Consider the following 19,749-nt stretch of genomic DNA (forward strand, 5'->3'; position numbering starts at 1 on the left):
CTACAAAAACAAGGTACTACCCTGAAGCAAAGGTTATCGCGGTTCATTTTAGAGTGTTGTCAGGGGTCTTCCTCTCCTGCACACCAGTTCTGTGCCTTCATCACATGCTTCATCACATGCAATTTTATTGCAACGATGCCAAAGAGTGCCACAGCTACACAGGGTCCGCAGAGAAAGAAGGGGCGGTTGGGGGGCAATCAAGCACCGCTCAATCCAATCCCCACAAGTTATTTCATGATGTACTGGAAGCATTCCACTGGCCGGTCACACTACTTTGAAGCCCCAAAGTTACTTAACGCCAAGACCCCGCTGCTGGTTTGTGGTCTCAAAATTCTCCCGTAACCATGCACAGTTCCTTGCTAAGAAAAAAAAGGAAGAGAATCTTGGCAAAACGAAATCCAAACTTCCACTGCTCGATCGATGTATTCTTCATGGTTTCTCGAGTCCCTGATACTTTTCCACATTCGGTCGGGCATTCACTGCGGACAACCTGTGAGAAAGGCACGGATTATCTTGGCCTCCAGCACTTCTGCATGCTCAAGGAAGGCAACAACCCCAAAGCACAGAGCCCTTGGATTGTACTCGGTCACGCTTTAGACCCTTTACAGGCTTAGCACTTGAACTACGACTACACCGTCAGTGTGAGACTATGTGCCAGCATTCATGCCACACCGCGTGCCCCTCCTCATCTCACCCAACAAGGTCTCCAGAGCAGTCAAACCAGAGCTCTGTACAGGCTACACGTGTAAAGACAGGTGCAGGGGTGAGGTATGAACTTTAAAGGGGCAAGGCAAAATTAGACGAATAAAAACAAACGAAACAATTTCTTTATTTTCCATAAACAAAATACAACATACCTGGACTGCACAACTCCAGTCCTCATGGGCCCCAAACACGTCAGGATGGAAGGCTACCCAAAATGAATACTCATCTTGGGTAGCGGCATCAAGGGCGGGGAGTGCCGCTTATTGCTGCCATCAAGCCCAGGAGGACCACCATACCTATGCTGGTTAAGCCCCAGCCCCGCTCCTCAAGAACGTTGCGGAACACCCGCAGACCGAAGCCCGCAGAATCAAGGGCGCAGGAGTTGCGCTTAAGCTGGGAGTACCAAGGGGAGGGTGGCCACCTTACATCCATGCTGCGGTCAGAGGCGTTGCTAGGGAGGTTTGAGGGGGCTATAGCCCCAGGTCTTTTGGTTGTAGCCCCGGATAGAAGCTCAGGGGTTACAAGCAAAAAGGCTAACTAGCCCCCAGTCCCCGACAGTCCAAAAATTAACATAGCCCCAGATATTTTCCAGACCTAGCAACACCCCTGGTTTGTTGCGGTTCACATCTGTCCGCATGCGAGCAGCAGCCCCAACTGCACTCTGTATTTTAGCGGAGTGGCGAAACCTGGTGGAGAGCTTGCAGTTGCCTATTCCCCCACCCCCCGATTACTGTTTGGCAAGATAAGGTACTGTCATTGGCGGATATCTGAAATCCTCCACGTGTAGATACACAACCCCCAGCTTTGTCTTTTACTTCGCCCTGCACTTTGTTTATTCCGCCCCCATAATGGAGAAAAGGAAGGCGGAGTGTACTGCACTGACGGGCGGCGGGGGGAGCGACAGGAAAAAAAAAAACACAAAAAAAAAATTATATATATATATATATATATATATGGGATACATTACTCACCGTAATCGTATTTCTGATGCTTGTATCTGCTTAGATTCACATGCTGTGCATAGGCCGACATCTAGTGGAAGCTGCAGAGTATTACAGTTTGTTTTTCGAAACTCGAAAATGGGCGTCGACACAGGCGTGCCAGTAATACTATCCCTAGTGTGACGTCCACTGTACCCAAGATCCCTCGCGCGTCTGGGATCCTCAGATTGTATTTTTTCTGACATGAGGAGTAGCGTGAGTACAGATAATCCAAGCAGATAGACAGAAAGGTAAGACTACAAGCAATCATGCGCCTTCTCTCGGAGGGGAGGAAGGGTGGGTCGCATGTGAATCTAAGCAGATACAAGCATCAGAAATACGATTACGGTGAGTAATGTATCCCTTCTGAGGCTTGTGGAATCTGCTTAGATCACATGCTGTGCATAGATTAGCGAGCAGTACCCGAAGAAGGAGGTGGGATGTGAGAAGGGTCATGAGCAAACAGGTGTCTTAGAACCGCTTGTCCCACTTGTGTATCTGTCTTGGAATGAGTGTCAATGCAGTAATGCTGAGTAAAAGTGTGAATAGAGCTCCAAGTAGCTGCTTTGCAAATGGTGTCGAGGGGAACATTTGCAATGAAAGCCAGAGTGGCCCCAATGCCTCTAGTAGAATGGGCCCTTGGCGTAAAAGGCAGAGTTTTTTCAGAAAGAGTAACACAGCTGTATACAGTTGATAATCCACTTCGAGATCGCGCCTTTAGAGACGCGATCCCCCTCTCTGCCTGTAGCTACGGAGACAAACAGTTGATCTGTTTTCCTTAGCGGTCTGGTTTTATTTACATAGTAGAGGACCGCCCTACGCACATCAAGGGTGTGTAGTTTCACCTCAGCTGAGCTTTGCGGGTTCTGGAAGAAAGCCGGAAGCTCGATGGACTGGTTTACATGGAATTTAGATATAAATTTAGGTGAGAACCTAGGGTGTGTGCGTAAAACCAGTTTGTCTTTGTGGATAGTAAAGAAAGGATCCTGCACTGACAGAGCCTGAATTTCACTGACCCTTCTTATAGAGGTAATGGCTACTAAGAAGGCCGTTTTATAAGTCAGGTGTTTGAGACTACTTTTATGCATGGGTTCGAAAGGGGGGCCCATGAGTTTAGCTAGCACCACATTGAGGTCCCATCCTGGCGGTGGGTTCGAAATAGGAGGGTGAAGTCTCTTTACTCCTTCCATGAAGGCTTTAACTACTGGTACTTTCCACCACGATACTTTGTTATGGGATGTGGTGTAAGCCGAGAGGGCTGCCAGGTGTACTTTCAGAGAGTTAAAAACCAAACCTGCGTCCAGCAGGTGGAGCATGTATGTTACAACGTTGGAAGGAGTGCAATCAACTGGGTTGATTTGTTTATTCTGGCACCAAATAACAAATCTTTTCCACTTGTCAAAGTAACAGTGCCTTGTGTTTGGTTTCCTGGATTCTTTTAGGATGTCCATACACCTCTGTGGTAAATTGAGATGCCCAAACTCTATGACCTCAGGAGCCATGCTGCCAGGTTCATTGAGTTGGGTTCCTGGTGCACTGTTTGACCTTGTTGCTGGGACAGTAGGTTGTACCAGGCTGGGAGTTTGATGGGCTCGCACACCGCCATTATGCGTAGGTGTGGAAACCATGGTTGTCTCGCCCACATGGGAGCAACTAGGATGAGCGTCATCGATTCCTTGTTCATCTTGTACACCACCTTCCTGATGAGAGGAGTTGGTGGAAAAGCGTACGCAAACATCCCCGACCAGTTCATCCACAGGGCGTTCCCTTGGGAGACTGGCTGGGGGAACCTGGATGCAAATCCTGGGCATTGTTTGTTTTCACTTGTGGCGAATAGGTCTATAGTGGGGAAGCCCCACTGAGAGAAGAGATCTTCTACGATATCTCTGTGAAGGACCCATTCGTGTTCCTCTGGGAGGGAGTCTCTGCTTAGAGCATCCGCTAGGGAATTGAGCTCCCCTGGAACATGTTGTGATGACAGGAAGATGTTCCGTCTGAGTGCCCATATCCAGATTTTCTGGGCAAGCTTGGACAGATTTAGCGAACGAGTCCCTCCTTGTTTGTTCAGATAGAACATGGCTGTGGTGCTGTCCGTTCGGATCTGCACCGACAAGTTTCGCAGATGGGGCTCGAACGCCCGAAGCGCTCGGAATACTGCCAGAAGCTCTAGCAGGTTGATGTGGTTCTTGGCTACTGAGTGAGACCAGAGACCCTGAGCTGTGTGGTGGAGAAGGTGAGCTCCCCACCCAGTCAGGCATGCATCTGTAGTCACCACTGCCTGTACTTCGGGATCGTAAAAGGGTTTTCCCCTTGCGAGATTCTCTCTTGTCCACCAGTGTAAGCTCTGTACGAGTGTTGGCGAAACGACCACTAGATCGTCCCACTGACCACTTGCCTGAGACCACTGTTTCGCCAACCATTCCTGCATGGGACGCATGCGCAGACGCGCGTGGGGGACCAGGTAAATGCATGACGCCATCATGCCCAGTAACCGCATTGCTTTGCGTACCGTTATTTGTTGACCTGACTGATAATGTGGAATCTGCAGTAGTATATTCCGAATTCTCTCTTCCGAAGGGAAGGTCAACCCTTTTTGAGTATCTAGGATTGCTCCTAGGAACTGTTTTGAGGTGCTTGGCACCAGACTTGACTTCTTCTCGTTGATAGAGAAGCCTAATTCGTGGAGGAGGTCGATAGTCCTCTGAATGTTTGACCTGCAAATTCCTGGTGTTTCCCCCGTTATGAGCCAGTCGTCCAGATAAGGGTACACTGGGATTGCCTCCCTGCGTAGGTGTGCAGCTGCCACCGCCAGTACCTTGGTGAATACCCTTGGTGCTGAAGCTATCCCGAAGGGCAGTACCTTGAATTGGTAGTGGCGACTGTACGCCTTGAAGCGCAAGTATTTTCTGTGCGCTGGGAGCATGGAAATATGAAAATAAGCATCTTTCATATCCAAGGTTGCCATGTAATCCCCTTTTTTAGGAGGGGGATTACCTCTTGTAGCGTGGTCATACGGAATTTTTGGGGCTTGACAAACTTGTTGGCAGGCCGTAAGTCCAATACTGGGCGCATTGTCAAATCTTTCTTTGGCACAAGGAAGTAAGTTGAATAGATACCCTTGTTTACCTGGTGTCCTGGGACGAGTTCTATCGCGTCCTTTTGTAGCAGAATGGCGATCTCCTCTAGAAAGATCTTCTGATGTTCTAAGGAGTGTATTCTTTGTCGTGGAGGGTGGTTCCGGGGACGCTGCAGTAATTCTATACAATATCCTGTGGACACTGTTGACAGCACCCATCTGTCTGAGGTGATCCCTTCCCAAGCCTGGGTGAAGTTGGAAATGCGTCCCCCTACTGGGGTTGCGTGAGAAGGGACCCTGAACTGAGCGTCACTGCTTTGGTGGAGGCGTGCCACCTCCCTTGTTGAGGCTGCCTCTGCCTCTTCCACGACCTCTCTTGTTACCCCTGCCGTAACTTTGGGTAGACTGCTGGTTGTTGTTCCATTGTGTACCCTGTCCTTGGGCATAGTTGCCTCTTTGTGAATTTTGGCCGCGTGGGCGACGAAAATTACTGTTCCCACTCTGGTTAGGGGGTTTGTTGGTAAGCTGGCCAAGGGATTTGAGAGTCTCGTACTCGTCCTTGGCATTCTTAAGTGCGTCTTCGACCGCTTTCCCAAACAATAGATCGGGTTCCACCGGCTTGTCAATTAATGAAGCCTGGGTTTCTGTTTTGAACCCCGACTGCCGTAACCACGCATGTCTCTTGATAACAGTACCTTCTGCTATCAATCTTCCTGCGTTGTCCGCGGCATCGAAAGTTGCTTTTAATATGCAACCAGACACGGCTCTCCCTTCTGCCGAGATCCGAGCCAACTGGCCCTTTAACGGTTCAGGAGCAGAGGCTATGAGCGCCGCGACCTCTTCCCATTGATGGCAGTTGTAACTTGCCAACAGGGTGGTGGAGTTTGCAATCCTTGCTTGGTAGGCGGACGTTGAGGCTACCTTCCTGCCAAACCCGTACAGTCTTTTGCTCTCCTTGTCGGGAGGAGCTTCTGACGACGATAAGGGTGTCCCAGCCCTCTTCCGAGTGTTGGTAACCACTAGGGAGTCTGGTTTAAGATGTCCTCTTATATAAAGAGGGTCAGACTGGGCTGCCCGAAAAAGTTTTTCGATTCTGGGGTTGACGGCTCTGGTGAGGTTAGGATTCACCAGGGATGGATCTATCCTACGTTGGATGGATTTAAGGATAGGGATGGTCTGAGCGACCGGCCTCCTCTCTCCCACCAACTCTTCTGCAAAGTCCCTTTCCTCCTGTACACCGTGGGTGTCGATGTGAAAATGTTCTGCTGCGCGAGCGAGAACTTCATTAAGGAGGGGCTGGTTATCAACTGGCGAGTCGGTAACTGGGGCTTCGCTCTCTACCAGGGAATCTACTCTGTAAATTTCCTGCTCATCTTCTACCTCCTCCAGGTCCTCATCCTCCGCATAGTATTCAGTCCCGGTTTGTTCCTCCATAATTGTAAACTCCTGGTCCCCTTCAGGGAAAGGCTGTCCTTGGTATCTGGGGTGTGGAGTAGAGTAAGGCTGCACCTCGAAGGGTTCAGGTCTTTCGAACCGGGCCTTTTTACTTAGGGGGATAGGATCAGAGGAGCCTGAGGGTGTGGCCCCTTGAGGGTCATACGAAAGGAAATGTTCTGGGTTTTTGTGATAAAAATCAGCTAAGGAAGACATCCTTGACATGACCCTGTCTATGTCTTCACTGGACCATTCTTTGGAACAGGGTATGACTTTAGTAGGCAATTTAGGGGACTTATCAAGGGTACCCTTGCTGGATGTTGATGTCCCAGTAGATTTATGTTTGTCTGTCTGCTTAGGGTGGAAGGATGGTCTTACAGGAGTGGAAGGCTGTGCTTTCCGCTGTTTCCCCCCCTCCCCGTGCGTGGAAAAATGTTTTCCCTGCCCCTTGGAGGCCCCAGAGACTTTCGACGCCTGGCGTCGAGGGTCGGGAGAGGTGTCTTGTTTCGAGCGTGGGGCCTCGCTGGTGTTAACTGCGGCCTCGGTCTCCTGGAGCGCGGCCTGGGGGTGGAAGTCGTCTTCGTCTTCCGACGATCGAACTTCCGTTAATCTAGGGAGCGAGGCACTCTTGGCAAGAGTGGATGATTGCCTTGCGTCATGAGGCGATCTCGATCGAGAGCGCCCAGAGGACATCGAGTCGGACCGTTCTATCTGTGCCTCTTTCCGAGAAGTCGACGTCGTCGAGGTTCGGTTGGACTTAGTGTGCTTAGTGTGTGTAGGGTGTGTAGCGCTTGCGTCGCCGGGGGTCTTCCCCATAGCCGCCCTGCCGGACAACCTTCCGAGGTCGGGGACCTGCGCTCGGCAGTCTTTCGACGCCATAATGCCCTCGCCGTCCGAAAGTACGGCGTCGCTGCCATCGCTGAAGGCGCCCTCCGCTGCCATGGCCGCCTGCCTGGCGTGGTGGGCCCAACGCTTTGTCGAACGGTCCTTAAGTGTCTTAGGCTTAAACCTACTACACGCTCTGCAGTTCGCTTCGGGGTGGTCCCTCGGCAAGCAGAGATTGCACGTGGCGTGCCTGTCGACCCAAGGGTATTTGCGGTTGCACTTGGGGCAGAATTGGAAAGGGGTACCCTCCATACGCACCTTGAGGCAGCGGGCTGGTAAGTGTAGGAAATATATAAGGTGTACCTATATACCAAGAGTGAAGAGTATGTACCACCCCCCACTCTCCCTACTTGCAGGGCCGAGGCCAGCGGCCTACTAGGCCCGGGCCGAGGCCAGCGGCCTTCCGAGGCCCAGATCCGTCATGCAGCAGCCGACGGTCGGTGTCTTCTCCTGCCGTCGTCGAGTCGAGGGTCGACGTTGGGGTGGGGAAGGATGTCAATAAATAATTTTAAACTTCAATAATTAGCAAAGGTATGGCTAAAATGCTTCCGACCAGTATGGCGGAAAAAAACAATCTGAGGATCCCAGACGCGTGAGGGATCTTGGGTACAGTGGACGTCACACTAGGGATAGTATTACTGGCACGCCTGTGTCGACGCCCATTTTCGAGTTTCGAAAAACAAACTGTAATACTCCGCAGCTTCCACTAGATGTCGGCCTATGCACAGCATGTGATCTAAGCAGATTCCACAAGCCTCAGAAATATATATATATATATATATATAAAAAAATCACCCGACTGCTTAGACCAATCAAGGATGTTAACATTCTGATCATTAGGATACAGGATTTACTCTCTGATCTTGATGGAACCGAGGTTGGGGGCTCCCTTGAAGCCCGGGAAACAGGGTGCAATAAGTAACCGGTCAATAAGGCTGTACACCCAGCTAAGATCATCTTGACGGCCCCTCTCCTCGTGACATCTAACTGCGTGGCCATGGCAGGTAAGGAGGACCTAATCTTTCTGCAATGTTGATGAGCCTGCAACCAGGCAGATTAAACAACGCAAAAAGCCAGGTCCCCACATTACAAAGTAAGATTCATTGAGCCACTTTGAAACCGCACTTAAACCAGACCAAACCGGAGAAAGACGACATGCATTACTTACCGTAATAAGAATTTCTGATGATTGTATCTGCTTAGATTCACATGCTGTGCATATAGTCGGCATCTAGTGGTAATCGCAGAGTATTGCATTTTGTCTTTCGAGGATCTAAAGGGGACGTCGACATGGGCGTGCTTGCAACACTATCCCTACCACGACATGTAGTGTACCCAAAATCCTTCACACATCGAGGTCCCTCTGGTTGTGTTTTTTCTGCCGTGAGGGAGCCTTATGACTATCGTAAGTACAGATAGAGAGAAAGTAGTAAGAGGTCTATGTTGTTTCTACTCCGAGCAGGGAGGAAGGGTGGGCGCATGTGAATATAAGCAGAGACAATCATCAGAAATGCTTTTACGGTAAGTAATGCATGTCTTCTGATACTTGTCAATCTGCTTAAGAGTCACATGCGTGCATAGACGGGCAAGCAGTACTCGGAGTTGGAGGTGGGGTGTGAGAAGGAACAGTGGTAAAAAATGTCTTAGTACTGCTTGTCCCACCTGAGAATCAGACCTAGAGTGAGTATCTAGGCAGTAGTGTTTAGTAAAGGTGTCTACAGAACTCCAGGTTGCTGCTTTGCAAATGGATTCGAGAGGAACATTTGCAATGAATGTTATGGAAGCCCCACTGCCCCCGAGTAGAGTGCTCTAGGCTTGAAGGGCAGATCTCTCTTGGCAAGAGTGTAGCAGAGTGTGATGCAGTTTACAGTTCACTTTGAAATGGCCGACTTCGAGACAGGATCTCCTCTACCAGCTGCCACTGAAACGAAAAACTGATAAAACTTTTAGTGGTCTTGTCTTTTCCAGATAATATATGACCACTCTACCCACATCAAGTGTGTGTGTAGGCTCTTTTCTGCCACGTTAGTGGGGCTCTGGAAGAAGGTGGGCAGTTTTATTGATTGGTTCACGTGGAACTTTGAAATGAATTTAGGCGCAAACCTAGGGTGAGTGTGCAAAACCACCTTATCTTTGTGAATTGCAACAAAAGGGTCTTGAACTGAAAGGTCCTGTAATTCACAGACTCTTCGAATTGAAGTGACTGCCACTAGGAAGGCAGTCTTGTAAGTGAGAGCCTCAAGGCTAGACTTATGCATAGGTGTCACAATCCATGCCCCTGAACCCCTCTGGTATAACAGCCCCTTGGCAGCAGTGGGGCTAAAACCCTTCACAACGGCCCCAAGAGCCTTAAAACTCCATCAGAAACATACATGGAGTCAGTCCGGGCGACTATGGCGCCAGGCTCAGTATCAGGAATAAAGCAATACCAGTTTTGGACCTTAATCCAACATGGAGGCCTATTACACAGCTCAGTTCTTTAGAACCAAGCCATGCGGTCTAGTGTTTTGGGTGTGGCTGGGCCTGGAACTACTTTACCTAGGCTATTTAAACCATACCCAAACAGCAGAACACGATTCACATTATTCTGCACTCCTGCAGTGTAACGCTCACAGTGTCCAGCTCCTGCTCATCTGCTTCTCCGGTGGCCAGATCCTGAAGCCCTAGATCCGGATTCCATTAGTAACCTGGAAGAACAAGAACAGCATTAGCGAGCAAGAACACTTACCTGTGAAGTAACCGGCTTTGAATCCATCCTGCGCTTCGCTTACCTCGCCTGTCTGGGTTTCACCACAACCTGCAAGGGAGAAGGAACAAGGTCAGCATTAACAAAGCACTTACCTGGGCAAGCAGCGCTTGGATCGCTCATCACTCCGGAACATCACCGCAACCTGTACAAAGAAGAACACAGGTTAGCATTTAACACCAATAAACAGCGCAGCGCTCCGCCTATCAATAACTCACTGTGGTCTTCACCATCAGCGCGGCAACTCAGAGATCGCAACCATCCCTGTGAAAACAAAAAGTGACATTGTTAGGGAACAGCATAGTGGAGCAAGACGCCGAGAAGACAGAAATGAGGGAGAAAGAAAGACAGAATAAAGACGGAAAAGACATTATAACTGACCTGGAAGACAGCAAGCAGAGTCAGAGTCACAGCTGGTCTGGACCCGACATAAGGGCACATGGACCAGTGAAGCAAGTAGGTCCACGGAGTGCGCGCACCAACCACATGCCCCTGCACAGAGACGCAGGACGGAGAGTTCAACGCACAAAAAACTAAGGCGCTACCCAATGTCTGGCACATAACCAAGCAGAGAGGGTTTCCGGGATAGCGCTTAGACCTCCATCCAATAATATGTGCTGCCCCTGTGGATACCAGGTGAGCGTAACAATAGGTTCAAAGGGAGATCCCATTAGTCTAGTTAATGCCACATTTAGGTCTCATCCGGGAGCCGGGTTTGAAATAGGGGGGTGAAGTCTCCCTAACCACCTTCCATTAATGCTTTGATCACTGGGATCTTCCACCACGACTCCTATTGGGACATAGTGTATGTTGAAAGTTCAGCCAGGGGGACTTTCAGTGACTTAAAAACCAGACCCCGACTCCAGTAGATGAGTCAGGTATAACACAATGTGAGTAGGAGAGCAGTCGATGGGATTGATGCTCTTAGAAAGGCACCAGATGACGAAGTGTTTCCACTTATTGGAGTAGCAATGTCTGGTGTTAGGCTTTCTTGCCTCTAAGAATATCCATACATCTCTGAGGAAGTTGGAGGTGCCCAAACTCTAGGACTTCAGGAGCCAGGCCGCTAAGTTGAGAGTTTTGCCGGCAAGGATAGAGTGTCTCCCCCTGGTCTTGTTAAAGCATGTTGAATGGGCAAGGTAATTTCATGGGAGGAGAGATCGACATCGCCATCACATGGGAGAACCAGGGTTGGCAGGCCCACATGGGGGCCACCAGAATCGTTTTGACTGGTTCCTGGTGCATCTTGTGCACCATCTTGTTGAGTAGGGGAGTCAGGGGAAAAGCATAGACAAATTTCCCCGACCATGTTATCCAGAGACAGTTCCCCTTGGAGCGATTCTGGGGGTACCTGGAGGAGTAATCTTGGCATTGTGCATTCTCCAGAGTTGCCATCAGGTCGATCTCTGGGATGCCCCATTCTGCAAAGACGTTGGAGGCTATGTCTTCATGTAGCTGCCATTCGTACTCTGTGGGTAGAGGGAAGTCTCTGCTGAGCACATCTGCAAGAAGATGGAGTTCCCCTGGAACATGTTGAGACAGGAGGAACAACTGTGTTTGAGAGCCCACTTCCAAATGTTCTGGGACAGTTTGGATAGCCCTGGAGAGTGTGTGCCCCCCCCTGTTTGTTCAGGTAATACATGGCTGTGGTGCTGTCCGTGAGGATCAGTACTGTCTTGCCCTGAAGTTATGTCTGGAAAGCTTGTAGGGCTTTGAACACTGCCAACAATTCCAACAGGTTTATGTGGTTGGACACTACTGCTGGGGACCAAACGCTGTGCACCGTGCGATGAAGGCGGTGAGACACCCAGTCAGATGCGTCCATAGTGAGAGTGGCTTCTACTGCGGGGGTGAAGGTCTTCCCCTTAAATAGGTTTTCTCTCGACCACCACTGCAGAGAGAACAAGGGTTGCTGAGACAACCACTAGATCGTCCCATTGTCCGCTGGCTTGACACCACTGGGTGTTGAGCCACTCTTGCATGGGGCACATGCGCATACGTGCGTGTGGGGCTAAGTAAATGCAGGAAGCCATCATCCCCAACAGTCTCCTTGCGACTGGCTACATAGTGAGGGATATGGAACAGCATGTTTTGAACCCTCTTGTCAGGAGGGGAAGACAAGGCAGTCTTCTGTATGAATTAGAGCTCCCAGAAATTGTTAAACTTGGCTGGGGTCTAGGCTGGACTTCTTCTCGTTTATTGAGAATCCCAGAGTAACGAGTAAATCTGTCTTTTGGGTGTTTAATAGGCATGTTATGTGCAAATCCCTGGTTATTAACCAGCCATCGGGGTAAGCATAGACTGGGATGGACTGCCTGCGCAGGTGAGCTACCACTACCGCCAGTACCTCTGTAAGTACCCTACGGGCTGAGGCAATGCCGAAGAGACGGACCTTGAACTGATAGTGTTTGTCCTCCATCATGAACCTTAGGTATTTTCTGTGCACTGGCAGCATTGAAATATGAAAGTATGCATATTTCACGCCCAATTTTGCCATGTAATCCACCTGTTTTAGTAGAGGGATTACCTCTTGCAGTGTTGTCAAATTTGTCAAACATTTATGGACAGGGCGCATGGTGAGATCCTTTTTGGGTACAAGGAAATACACTGAAAAAATACCTTTGTTTACCTGTAGAACGGGGACGACTTTGATCGTGCCCTTTTCTTGCAGGATCTCAATACACTCCATACGGAAGAGGGGACATGTCCCGGACGGCCGCTGCTTCTAGGCCTGTGGGCGGCATTGGCGAGAGAAGTTGACTTTGGACATTTCACAGGAACGAGATCTACCCAGGATATGCAACTGTCATCCAAGACACTGGTTGTTTGTGGACTCTTACACTACGACTAGACCACGCAAATCTTTAGACGGAGGTTCCTGGAACTTTCTGGAAATCTTACTTACAGAAAACATATGTTCACATATCCTGAAGAAGACATACAGTTTTGGTCTGGAGGACATCCATCAGACCCTGTTGAAGTCGAAACTATTGTTACAGTAGAAGTCCTTTACAAATGAAAGAATCACAGTTGGGGACACCTATAGTCGATAATGTTTATAATGTGGACAATTATTAGTGAACACTATTTGTTATGAATACATTGCAATTGAATAAGTCTTAAGTCTATATGCAAATTTCAAGTTCTTTGAATAATGAACTTTTTTAGATTTGAATGGGATGTATGAAGTATGAATGCGTTTTTTAAATTAAATTTATATTTGTACACCTTTTAGAATTTTACTTTATAATCAAAATGAAATAAAATGAATCAGTTCTTACAGCTCTAGTCTCTACCTTAACAGTTTTTTCCTCCTACCTGGCATTATATTTATTGTAGGGAAACCCCATTGAGAGAAGAGGTGTTCGAGGACCCCTGCGTGAAGTTGCCACTCGTGTTCTTCTGGTAGGGGATCTCTGCTCAATGAGTCTGCGAGGGAGTTGAGTTCCCCTGAACGTGCTGCGACGATAATATTTTCCGTTTGAGTGCCCATTTCCAAATTTGTTGCACAAGGCTGTACAGATTTGGAGAGCGTGTGCCCCCCTGTTTGTTGATGTAAAACATTGCTGTAGTGCTTTCAGTCAGGATTTGCACAGACCGATTTGCTAGGCGAGACTCAACGCCTGAAGGGCTTTGAATACTTCCAGAAGTTTTTACTTTATTACATTTATATTGCGCAGCCATAGACCCATGGGTGTGAGGGCGCAGACAAGTCAAATAAAGACTTGGGGAAACCGGGAGATCCGGAACCAAAAAAGAATGGCACTAATGGGTACGAAGACTACTATTTGAAAAGGAAGTTTGAGGTCCTTCTTGAAGTTACTCAGGGTTACAGAGTTTCTCAGCTGATCTGGCAGGGTGTTCCAGAGAGCCGGCGCTGCAAAGGCGAAGGCGCCCCATTGTGCTTTTTTGGTTTTAAATTAGGGCTGGTGAAGCAGGTTCTGATTATTTGAGCAAAGATTCCTAAGGCAGGGTTTTATTCCTATATACCTTTGTAGGTAGGTGGGCATAATGCCCTTGAGGCATTTAAAGGTGATGACCATGAGTCTGAAGAATATTCGTGACTCCACGGGCAGCCAATGCAATGCTTGACATGCCTTAGATATATGTGCCCTGTAGACAAGTTCAGAAACCACTCTAACAGCTCCATTTTGAACCACCTGGAGACGGTTAATGGTCTTTTTGCTAGAACCTGCTAATAGGCTGCAGCAGTAATCTAGTTTAGATCCTATGATAGCACGAGCGATGGACTCTGCATTAGGCTGAGAAATAAATGGTTGCAGGTGGGACAGCAGTTTAATGTAGTAGGTGGCAGAGGACACAGTACTGGCCACGTAAGACTTCATGTTAAGCGATTGGTCCAGAACCACACCCAGAATCTTTACCTTGGGAAGAGTGGGGATTAGAGCATCTCCTAGCTGAAAGTGTTTGTAAGCTGGGTCTAATTTGGCTAAGATGCTATCAGATCCCACAACCATAAGTTCCATCGTTCCACGGTTAAGTGCGAGATTGTTCAACATCATCCATTGTTCAATGATGGTAAATATACGATTAAGTTCTCCTTCGTAGATTGATGTGGTTTTGTGCTGCCGCATGAGACCACAGACCCTGAGCTGTGTGGTGAAGGTAGTGAGCCCCCCACCCAGCGAGTGAGGCGTCCGTCGTGACAATCGCTTGTACTTCCGCTTGTACTTCCGGATCGTAGAAGGGTTTCCCACAGGTTCTCTTGCCCACCAGCAAATATTTTGTACTAGAGTTGGCGAAACAACCACTAGATTGTCCCACTGACCACTTGCCTGAGACCACCAACCACTCAAGCATGGGTCGCAGGCGCGCGTGAATTACCAGATAAATGCAAGATGACATCATGCCTAGCAAACGCATAGCTTTTGCGTACCCTTATCTGAGGCAGGCCTGATAATGTGGTATTTGCAGTAACATGTTTTGGACTCTTTCCTCTGACAGAAAGACCAACCCCTCTTGAGTGTTTAGGACAGCTCCTAGGAACCATTCGGTCGTGCTTGGCACTAGGCTTGATTTTTTTCTCAATGGAGAAGCCCAATTGAAAGAGAAGGTTCATAGTTCTTTGAATGTTTCTTCTGCAAATAAGGGGATAATCCCCTGTAATCAGCCAGTCGTCCAAGTAGGGGTACACTGGGACTGTCTCCCTGCACAGGTGTGCTGCCACCACCGCCAGTACCTTTGTTTTACTGACCATGAGAATTTCCAAAATGTAAAAGGTGCTATACATCTACACATTAACCTTTTTAAGTACTTACCTTAGAGTTTAATCTGAGCTCATAGTGCACATACATGGGGCAATAAGCACGGCCAAACACACAATTTGTCTACATGATGATTAACTCTAATGTTATTGTCATGTTTTGGTGATGTTTCTTTCTTCCTTCCTTCCTTACTTTAGTTTCCCTGTATGTGCCTCTAATTTGTATGCATTGTGCGTTTTTATATGTATTTCTGTCTACAAACAGTGGTACGTTGTCAATAGTTTTTTGTTCATGGTATTTCATAGCTTTTTATTAGTGCAACTTAACCATAACATCCATTTAACAAAGATTTTTTCAGCGACTTTCATGGGTTATGTTCATTGAATTTACATTGTAGAGGACCAAGAAGATGAGGTAGAGGAAGTGCTTACATCTAGCACCCAGAGAGAATCATGGGTACAGCAGTCATTTACCACTGTTGGGAATGTACCAAAGGCTAAAGCTAAATGCACGGAGTGCAAACACTGTACTCAGTCGCAGGCTACCTGGACAGTACTCCTACAGGACCACCGCCATGCACTGCCATACCAAATCCAACCAACGCAATGCACTCAGAAAGGTTGTTCATTTCTTAGCAAGTAGTAGACAGTCTTCCTCAACCTCCTCTTCCTCAACCAATACTGTAACCACACTGCCTACTTCTGTGGGACAAAATCCCACCAGCTACCTTGCAAGCAATAACAGGCTGTTAATTCATATCTTTTGAAAAGAAAAAAAAAACAGTACTTTTGTATATACTGTAACACACCACTCTGCACAGGGGAGCAATTGCGAGTGCTTTTGAAGCTGTAATTAAGGAGCATGAGAAACACTGCCCCCTACCTTGGAGGTACCACACGCGCAACATCTTACCCTGTCCACCGGCCCCTCCATATTTGTGGTTGGGGCCTCTTCCCTCATGTCCCTCCCCACCTTACTTTGACCTCTCCTGCAAAAAAATAAAATCAAAAGACACAACCAAAAAAAAAAAGTTCATTTAGGAACCACCTTTCACAGTTAAAAAAAATAAAATAATCTTACAGACACCATCTACTTTACATTTCTCTGTAAAGTAGTTCTCTCTCCAACATTTCCATTAGCATTTTGTGTTATGCTAATGGGAATAAAGGACAATTGTATACTAGAGAAAAATATAAAGGGCCAGAAACATTTTCCTGTCCCAAATAATGTTCTCTAGCATACAATAATGACCATAATCGATGGACCTTTATAACTACCCACAGTCTCCTTTCCAGGCCATTGATCATAAAAAAAATTTAAAAAAAAAAAAACACAGGTCACGTGCACACCATCGCACAGGGAAGACCTACCCCTTTTTAATTTTATATTTGCAACACTCCCTCAATGCCTGCTTTCAACAGTCACATCCATCCACCAATCACTTCCATAAATTGTACATATAACCTTATGACCATAGTAAGCTTCCACACACCAATTGCCATTTAACCTTCTATAAATAGTTTGCATCTTCATTTCCCTTACTTATACAAATAAATGTGTGCACAGTGCTCCAATAAATGCACATATGAACTGTGCATTGATAAGTGCATAAATAGAAAAAGCAGTACGGATGGGCAAGTGCGCAAGAGGACCCAGTAGGGAAATGCCAAGATATGCCAAGGTGTGACACGACTGGCTAACTAATGGAACAGAGGAGTCCCAAGGGTGGGATGCATCTCAACCTTAACATCCCCTTAAAGGTTTTTTGTCAATTTAATAGGTTTTTAATAGGCAAAAAAAGCCAGAAGATCAGCTGGGGATATCAAAAGAATGAAGCCAAGAAGTAGCAAAAAGGACATTCAATTGGCATCCAAATGGGAAATCATTTACACATTCAGTGATTATCCATAAAACCGAAAAAGGGTCACAATTTCTCACAATCCATATTACAGAGCAAATATATTACAAGTTAATAAACAGAGATAACCGGATGACTTCAAGCACTTTCGGATTCCAATATGGCAGCCAGACGGTGAGGACGTGTGCAGAGAATCCCCGTCCCCAAAAGGCCTAATATAGCAGGGCACCAGAAGTGGGGACCCACTTTGCCCAGTCAAGCGGGAGAGAAACAGAAATGTAGCTGGTGGCAACAGAGACAGGCAGATCCCAATTATACAGAGCCCCCACTGCCACAGGGGGGACACCCGCAAAACAAACCTGAGCAGGAGCCCCAGAGCTCAATACAACGCCCACCCACGCTGCACACATCAGAGGCATTAAACAGTAGGTGGCAACCCAGGAGAATACACGAACACACCCAGGAGAGAACTAGGACACAGTGGAACATGCACAGCATGTCGCAGGGAGAGCAGCAGCCGCCCCCCCCTCAGCACAACTAGACAAGGCATCAGAGTCTGGGAGAACCAACAAAAACCCCCAGGTACCGCACTGCGAACCAATACGCAACAAGCATGCGGAGCGGACCACAAGCAGAGTAAAAGTGTGCAACCACCTGGATTCCCGCAAAGGGGAATCTGAATAACATAGCGCCCAACACAAATTAGGATTAGCCGCAGGACATAAACAATGCGGCGGGCCTGTGAATATTAACTTTGCCAAAAAGGAAAACACACTACCTGGAATGTACGCGCTCTGAGCAGAGAGCAGCTTTCACTGCGGACCGCCTGGGGCAAAAAGCGGATTGCTGAGCGCGAGACTGGGATTGTGCATGGTTCCCACTGTGGCCCGGCAGACAAATACTTCAGTTGGTGTAACAGAAGAGACATATGCCGGATTGCTCATACGTGGTCCGGCCCATAAGGTGCTGCAGCAACCTGGAGGACGCAGAGGAGGCGAGTGCTGGCTGGAGCATCGGGCGCAGCACACCCGACAACGGCCACAGTAAGGGCTCTCAAGCATGTTCCCTGGGCCAAATTAAAGGAGGGCGCATTCAGTAACGTGACTCCTAGTGGGCTGGACAACCTCCCCGTTGGAACTCCCACCCGCGCTGCATGAGTGAGGACTGGTGGAAGGAGAAACCCCCGGTGACAAGAAGGGAGGGGCCCTAGGAGTGGTTATATGGCTGGGAGGCCCACAACAAGCACCAGGCTTCTAAACAAGGCAAAAATATGAGCAGGACACTGTTGTTGCTCAGCCAGAACACTAAACTCTGGAGCATAGCTAGTCTCTAGAAACCAAAACAGACGCCATCAGCATTGACGCGTCTTTGCTCAGACAGGATGTGAGGGCCCTTGCAGAACGTATAAGAACGCTTGAAAAGTCAGTGCGGGAAAACACAAGGGGCCTTAAAAACACCACGGAAGAAGTCAGGGTACTGCGCCAACAAGGGCGTCATTTGGAGGACAGAGCGGAGGACGCTGAGGGTGGGGCCAGATGCAACAAAATACGCATTATCGGGCTCCCTGAAGGAGAAGAAGAAGATCCGACAGAGTACATTGAAACACTGCTGCAGCAAGAAAAGAAAAGAATTGGCCCAGCTGCCCTCAGTCAAGGCTTCACGGTTGAAAGGGCGCACAGGGCACTGACACAGAGGCAACCGCCAGGAGCCCTGCCAAGGCCAATAGCCCGGATTTTGAATTTACGCAATAGAGAAAGGATCCTTGAGCACTTTCGAAAAGGTGGTACAATCCAATGGGCGTCTGCCACAATAACAGCACATCCGGACTAGATCTTGCAGGTTCAGAAGCAGAAGAGGTGAAGGAATATTTTGTACATAACACAGGAAGTGTGGAGTCAGCGGGTACATTGTGGAAGGCCTTTAAAGTGGTGGTGTGAGGGGCGGCCATGGCAAAATCAAAAGGGATGCAGAATGGGATTGACAGGGACCTGCGTAAAGCAGAGGCTAAACAGGAAGCCACTGAGTTGGTATGGGATAGGTCCAAAGGCAGGGCACAGGAGATTGCCTGCCTGCAGAAGGAATGCTTGGAACACTGGGACAGGCTAAGTAAACTGAGCTATAGGAAATATGTGGAGCCATAACATGTAGGAGAAGACCGGCCTGGGTGCCCGTTGGCCTGGCTTTACAAGAGCGAGACCAAAAGGGAAACGATTAGAGCACTAGTGGGGAGCGATGGGAAACTGTGGGTGAATAAATGTTTTTACGAGCACTATAGGAAGCTATAAAAGGAAACCTCGGAATGCCTGATGTGATTGAGGAGGCATTGTCGGAGATTAATCTTCCCAAGCTACATGAAGAAGCACTGAAACTGGAAGCCCCCATAGCCGTAGATTAACTGGAAAAGGTTATACAAGAGCTGCCGACAGACAAGGTCCCAGAAGCAGGCAGAATGCCCGGCGAATTCTACAAAGAATATAAGAGCGGAATTAATAGCCCTATTGTTGGCAATGCTTAATGAGGCATTGCACATAGGCCGACTGCCTGGGTCACTTAAGAGAGTTAATAATTATCCCCCTCCTGAAATCCAGCAAACCAGCTACGGACTGGGGCTCATATAGGACCCTGTCACTAATGAGTCAAGACAGGAAGATCCTCACAGCTAAACCAACCATTGCTAAGCTAATACACTCGGACCAAATGGGATATGTCCCGCATAGACAATTTGCTAGTAACCTGAGATGACTGCACCACATAATAGACCACATCCAGGGCAGCACACACCACTTGGCTGTGGCCTCGCTGGACGCGGTCAAGGCGTTTGACTCAGTCAGGTGGCCCTG

The 19,749-nt window shown here is 48.2% G+C and overlaps 1 protein-coding gene across 3 annotated transcripts in view; it reads right to left on the reverse strand.

Annotated features, from left to right (window-relative positions):
• GRK6 (G protein-coupled receptor kinase 6) overlaps positions 1-19,749 on the reverse strand; it is a 729,447-nt gene that overhangs the window by 606,105 nt on the left and 103,593 nt on the right. The gene's annotated exons all lie outside the window — the stretch shown is intronic.

The sequence above is a fragment of the Ambystoma mexicanum genome, chromosome 3p, assembly GCF_040938575.1.
Source record: "Ambystoma mexicanum isolate Mex_15411 chromosome 3p, UKY_AmexF1_1, whole genome shotgun sequence".
NCBI lineage: Eukaryota > Metazoa > Chordata > Amphibia > Caudata > Ambystomatidae > Ambystoma > Ambystoma mexicanum.